This window comes from Echinops telfairi, unplaced genomic scaffold (genome assembly GCF_000313985.2).
Source record: "Echinops telfairi isolate 266 unplaced genomic scaffold, ASM31398v2 ScPeMD7_5592;HRSCAF=6446, whole genome shotgun sequence".
Taxonomy (NCBI): Eukaryota; Metazoa; Chordata; class Mammalia; order Afrosoricida; family Tenrecidae; genus Echinops; species Echinops telfairi.
Genome location: NW_022109491.1, coordinates 14,532,506 through 14,539,479, shown reverse-complemented (window position 1 = coordinate 14,539,479; position 6,974 = coordinate 14,532,506). Strand labels below are relative to the sequence as shown.

The 6,974-nt window shown below is 45.2% G+C and overlaps 1 protein-coding gene across 1 annotated transcript in view; it reads right to left on the bottom strand.

Moving 5' to 3' along the window:
• Positions 1-6,974, bottom strand: part of PTPRT (protein tyrosine phosphatase receptor type T) — a 459,397-nt gene that overhangs the window by 117,355 nt on the left and 335,068 nt on the right. The gene's annotated exons all lie outside the window — the stretch shown is intronic.

Sequence of the window (6,974 nt, the reverse complement as noted above, 5' to 3'; positions counted from 1 at the left end):
ACCCTCCCGGTATCACCACTCTCAGCACTGGTCCTGAAGGGATCATCTATCCTGGATTCCCTGTGTTTCCAGTTCCTATCTGTACCAGTGTACATCCTCTGTTCTAGTAAGATTTGTAAGGTAGAATTGGGATCATGATAGTGGGGGGTGGGGGTGGGGGGAAGCATTAAGGAACTAGAGGAAAGTTGTATGTTTCATTATTGCTACACTGCACCCTAAGTGGCTCATCTCCTCCCCATGACCTTTCTGTAAGGGGATGTCCAGTTGCCCACAAATGTCCTTTGGATCCCCACTCTGCACTCCCCCTCATTCACAATGATGTGCTTTTTGTTCCTTGATGCTTGATACCTAATCTCTTCAACACCTCATGATCGCACAGGCTGGTGTGCTTCTTCTATGTGAGTTTTGATGCTTCTGAGCTAGATGGCCACTTGTTTACCATCAAGCCTTTAAGATCCCAGACACTTTATCTTTTGATAGCGGGGCACCATCAGCTGTCTCCACCACGTTTGCTTATGCACCCGCTTTGTCTTCAGCAATCGTACCAGGAAGGTGGGCACACAATGATAGGATTTTTCCTTTGTTGATGCCTGAAACCTGATCCCTTTGACATTTCTTTATCACACAGGCTGGTGTGCTTCTTCCGTGTGGGCTTGGTTGCTTCTCAGATGGCTGCTTGTTTATTTTCAAGCCTTTAAGACCCCAGATGCTATGTCTTTTGATAGCTGGACACCATCAGCTTTCTTCACCACATTTGCTTATGCATCTGGTTTATTTTCAGCGATTGTATCGGGAAGGTGAGCATCATGGAATGCCCGTTGAATAGAACAAAGTGTTCTTGCAATGAGGGAGTACTTGAGTGGAGGCCCAATGTCCATCTGCTACCTTAGTACTAAACTACTAAACTAAAGTACTAAACTAAAATATATGCACATAGATTTCTTTCCTCTTTATGATAAATAAATAAATATATTTACATTTGTACACGCCTGTATTTAGACCTCTATAAATGCCCTTTACCTCATAGTTCGTTTCTCTATTTCCTTTTACTTTCCTCTTATCCCACTATCATGCTCAGTCTTCATTTGGGTTTCAGTATTTTCTCTCATTTTACATTACCCTTGCTCAAGCCCTACCAGGCCTCTTACACCCTCCTTGCCACCGATTTTGGATCACTTGTTGTTCCTTTGTCCCTGGGTTTGTTAACACCACTTCCTTTCCCCTACCTCCCCCTCTCCCATGTTCCCCCAGAACTATCGGTCCTGTTGTTTTCTCCTCCAGATGGTTTATCCAGGTATGCTCCCTTCTTGATTCACTCCATTTTTGGGGGTTCAGACAGGCTGCTTCCCCACAATGTGACCCCAGAAATGTCCTCTGTCACAGTCTGCTCCAGTAAGGGGGCAGTGTGACACGTGCTGTTGTCGTTTGCCCAGTCCCCTCTGTGTCCCATTAGCTCCCAGCAGGGATGTCATCCTCTGAGCATCAAGCGCCAGCGTGGATCCCAGTCCGACTCGCTTTCCCTTCCTCCCTCCTGGCCTGCCTCCATGTGGCTGTGGCTTGCTGGCCCCTCTCCCCTACCTGCTGTCTGCCACACCCACTTCCAGGGAGGTGGTCAGTTTGGCTCTGGTTGGGGGCAGCCCTGTAGCTCTGGGTTCCCATCATGCTTCTGTCACCAGCTAGCTGCATGGCCTTGGGCAAGTTCCTTAGCCTTTTAAAATCATGCAGTCATCTGCATACTGTTGCAAATGACCGGGTCCACCTTCACAGGGTGAGGAGCATTCACTGAGCTAATCAATGAAATGCACAGAGGCCAGTGCTGCCTGGTACAAAGCGAGCATTCAACTCGGGGCCGCTGGTGGTCTTGCTCTTTTAAATAGTTGCCTTTTTGTCACCCTTCACGCCGATATTTCCAAAGACCCAACCTTTGCACTCCCAGCTCCCTCTGTATCATATCACATGATAGGGGGATGCTTTATCAGGGAAATGAGTGCTTAAAATGTTCTTTGTACAGAGGCAAGTTCTATTTCTTTTAAATGTTAACAGATTGGTTGTAGGGCTATTGTCAGGGATATGAAAAAATGACTAACTCCTTTTACACATGACAGCTAATCAAGCACTTCTAAAAAGCCAGTGTGGTCCCTCTGGGTCTTCTCAACATTTACTCATCTAAATAGAATTAGAATATGCCTCTTAGACACAAGGTTCTGGGCTATGTATTAAATGTCTTGGGGGGAAATTTCTCTTGGTCTCTTGTTCCATTCAGCCCTCAAGAGACTTGACTACAAATTCAATCTTGGTCACCCCTCTCTGAACTGGAAAGAATAGGTAATTCAGAGAGGTGAAAGACGCAGTGTAGTTGTACAGAATGACTTTTTGAATGTTGACCCCACTTGACCATGGAATAGGCAGTTTCAAGATACAATGACTTCTTTGGCAGAGAGGGGATTCAAAAAAAAAACGATGAACCTAGGCTCATTGGAAACATTTTAGAGGAGTCATCGGGTTTAGGAGCACTGCTGTCACAACAGTTGAGTGCTCAGCTGTTAACTGAGAGGCTGGTGGTTCGAACCCACTCTATAACTCTGTGAGCAAAAAACCTGGTGATCTTCCAGCATAGACTGTAACCTACAAAACCCTACAGGGAAGTTATACTCTATCGCATGGAGTTGCTAGGAGTTGATAGTCGACCGGATGACCCCCAGCAACAACAACTGTATGGTCGAGGTATGGACAGTACAGAAGAGTGCGGTGCCACACTCCAAGGAAGGTAATTTGACAACGGCTTGTTTATACAAAGGACTAGTGACAAAAGTGAACAGGATGAAGGAGAACACAGTGTCAGAAGAGTCGTTTGCCACCTGTGTGTCCAGGTGAACAGGTAGAAGAAGCAGTTCTCAAAATCCAGAAGGAGAGGATTGTGAAGAAAGCATTGTTTGGATGGAGCTGAGACCTGCTGTTGAGCAACCCGGCCAGTCTTAGTGGAGCTCACAGGGCAGAGACCACAGGCATAAAGACCCACCTCCACGGCAGCCCCGTGCTCTGAATGGCTGTCAGTAAGGGAGCCCCTGCAGGGAGTCCAGCTGGAGCAGATCATGCTTCTGGGGCAGGGAGCAGCATGGGGAAGGATGGAGAAAGAACCTGGAGGCACTGACTCCAGCCCAAGAATAATGAGCTTTTACCTTCAGCATGCTGGATAGACTACATGAAAGGCTGTCTGAAATGGCTTTACGGTTTGTTGATTTATTCATATTAATTGGTCTGGGGACAGAACAACACTGCCAACTAGGAATGTGCCTGTTGCTTATAATACTTTGGCCAAAGGCCTGGTATTCAACTAGTTCAACTCTTCCAGGCAAAGAGAAGAAGAGGAACTGAAGTAGTGGATTGGCCAGGACCTTTCTTCCCCATGGCAGGCATCAGGCAGGGACAGGGCAAACGGCAAAGAAAGGCAAAGGAGGAATTGTGCTGTTGCTGACCTTTCCGAAGTTTTTTCTTCATTTATGACCCAAAAAGAAGTGTTAAAAATGTATCTGTGACCTTCTTAATCACAAATTTGAAAAAAGAGGGCCAGCAGACTCTTTGCCTCTATCCGAGCTTATGCTGCCCCAGCAGGAAATGAAAGAAATTTGGTTACAAGAGTTAATTTTACAACTCAAAATGCGTGTGAACCGGAACCTTTGAGATGTTCTTCCTTAGGGCCAGGACGACCAATCTCATTCCTTTCAGGGTGAAGAGACATGGCGAGGGGTGTCTCAGGCACAAATCCCTGGCTCCCAAAGGAATAATAATAAAACAAGCCTCACTACAACTCTGGGGTGGAACCAAAAAAAAAAAAAAGGAATTTCACCAATATGTTTAGGTAGCTCAGAACAGCTGAATTTAAAAAAAGAACAGAAAGGAAAATTGAGCTTCTCCAAAACATATAGATATTTAAGAATAAGAAAACAAAGTGAGTTGCAAAAAAATCCACACACAACATCCTTCGTGTTTAGCCCACAGGGACATTTAACGTCTTCTTCCCAGGAACAGTGATGCTACAGGCTCCTGGTAAAGTCTTTATCCAGGTGTTCCAGCAGTAGGTAAACACAGCTGCGGGGTGGACGCAGAGGTGACGTGGAAGGAAAGAAGATGCTAAACCATGGATTGGGCTCTGTCTCTGGTCTATCAGAATTTCAAAGTTACATATTAAAAAACCCTCTCGGTGGTACAGGGAAATGGATATGCATCCACATAGCAAAGCGTTGGGCGCATGCTCCGTCCTCTCTTAAGAAAGGAGAAACGCCCAGGCTGGGAATAGGACCCATAAGCCCCGCCAGCGATGGCACCAGCCTTCAGCTCAGCCTCCTCTTTCTCACACGTCCCTTTTGGGGAAACATCAACTACTCCCACTGCCACCACCACGATTCCTCATGACTTTGCTTCTTAGTGTGCCTCCTTCTTGTGGTCCCCCTGTCCTCCTCCAGCTGGAGCCATATTCCCATCCTCTTGGCTGACTCAGGTGTTGCATTAACCTTTATTAAGCGACTACACGAAGCTGTCTCTGCTGCATACAAAAGCCCATGGCGTGAAACGTGAACATGACTTCATACCTCCTACAGGCAAAGGCAAAGACTGGTGCTGAACAGGTGAATACAGAAAGAAATATCAAAACACAGAGACAATGAATGCTAAGAAAGGAAAGAGCCGCAGCTATTGGGAAGCCATTAGCTGGTTTGAATTCAGTCAGTAGCTCATGGCAGGCCTCAGTGACATGTCAATCTACAGAGTGATATCTTGCTGTTGCATTCAATTCATTTCAAAATATGTGTTCAAACACCAAAAAAATTGAGAACTGACATGTTCCCCCCCCCCCCCATAAGACATAATGGAAAATCAAATAATTGGTTCTGAGCCCCCAAAATGACACTTAGAAATTCACTATGGGGGCTTCTTGCACATCACTGTCTCAGATATCCAATCACCATGAAGTTGTTTCTCATTGATCCAAATTAACAGTCACTTTTCAACCTCTTTGATGGTCTGGGTTCTTTGTTTCATGATTAAGGATTTCACACCTTTCACTACATTAGCTTTAATCACACACACACCACACACACACACACACACACACACACACACAATGCTGATAATGTTGACTGAGCCATGTTGTATTCAGCTGCAAAATCAGACGAGGGGCGCCCTGATTCACATTTCACAATGATTCCTTTCTTTAACTCTATTGTGGTCCTCAGTTTTCCTCTTAGCTTTACTGCTGGCATCACGGATTTTCTTTGGAGCCCTGGTTATGCTATTTTACCCAAATATCACACGCGCACACACAAAAAGCACAGCGATGAATGCTTTAATGCACTAACACCAGCCTGTCGATTGTCTGAGTCAGAGCAGGGCTTAGACCGAAGCATCACCCTGTGACTGGCAAACTGGACCTGTGACTCACTCTCAGTCTGTACGGGTTTTTCCAAGTCAGATTTTTGGTTCCACTCTTGAGCAGAGTTATGAACACTGAGCAGGTCTTTTACACCGAGCAGGTATTTTTTGAACTTTGCTGTTTGAGAGTGGAGCTTTCCACTACTGGGGCTGCTCGACAACCGAGGTATCACGCACTTGTTCAGTCATACTGCATGCAATTCTCTCACCCATGAGGGCAAGAACACGTGGGAGAAAGGGCCTTCGTTTCTTGTGCCTACTATAGTTTCTTCTAGATTGTTATGCCACCTAGCAGATGCGCAGTAAGTTCAGCGCACGCCTTTACGTTTCAAAGGCTAACTGGAAGTGTAGAAATCGTGGCCATACCATCTGTCACTAAGCGTTCGTCAAAGCCCCTAGAATGCTACTTCTCAAGAGTGAGTCCTAAGGCGCCGCTTTTGGTTCATCAATGGTAACAAATGTGCCACGGGAATGCAAGGTGTTAGTTAATAAGAGAACCCGTATGTGGGGTAAGGGATAAGTGGGAACTTTCTGCACAATTTTTCTGTAAACCTAAAACCTTCCTAGTATAATAGGCAATTTTTAGCCTAATAGTCTAAAACGAATAATGTCTGCCAGGACTGAAACTCACACACACATGCAGGCAATCATTGTATTCTGAGCAGAAATGAAAATCATGTTAAAGAAGATACATGCAAGGAAAGATATATTAAAGTCTGTATAACTCTGTATAACATTAGTCGGTGGCCTGGACTATTTGCGTGTATGGATATTTTTGGCTAACAACTGAACGCGTCTTCTCTGTAGCCTTCACAGCACCCTTAGACTGGTTCCAAAATTAATAGAATGTTCCTAGAAGTCAGAGATTATTTCTTCTCAGATCCCACAGAACAGCCAGAGCTATTTAATGTTAACCATTCAAAACGAAGCCCAGCTGCCGCCACCACCAACTCCCAACATATGACCACATCCTCATTTTTGGACATGGTTAAGTTCCAAAGACCAGGCTGCTGAGCGAAAAGTGGTGGCAGGTGAAAAGTGAGAATGGCCACATCAGATCTCAAAATAGAGGATGATGATATCATGATATAACCACCAAATTACATCATGACACAACCATCAAATTAGATCATTACATAACTGCCAAATTGCTTCACGACAGAGCCGCCATGCGAAAGGACTAAGCTACTGGCATGGCATTTAAAATCACCACCCAGCTATGTTGATACGTGATTTTAACCACTGGAGTCAACTCTATGCTCACTTGGCGCTTTAGTGTTCATTGCTGCCAGACGTGTGTTATCAATGTGCAAAGCAATCATACAGTAGATTTTTTTAACAACTGTCCATGTGAAATCAGATCATGAGGTAGTCAATATAGGAAGAGTACAGTGAAGTGGCCTCTTATTGGCTGACTGCAACCTTCATAGGATCCTCGCAGCCTTCAAAACTGAAGGCACCTGCAACGTCCTGAGCTGGGATTTTTCTCCTCCAGTTGTTCTGAGATTCGTGCCAACCAGGTCACACACTTTCACCAGGAGGGGGTA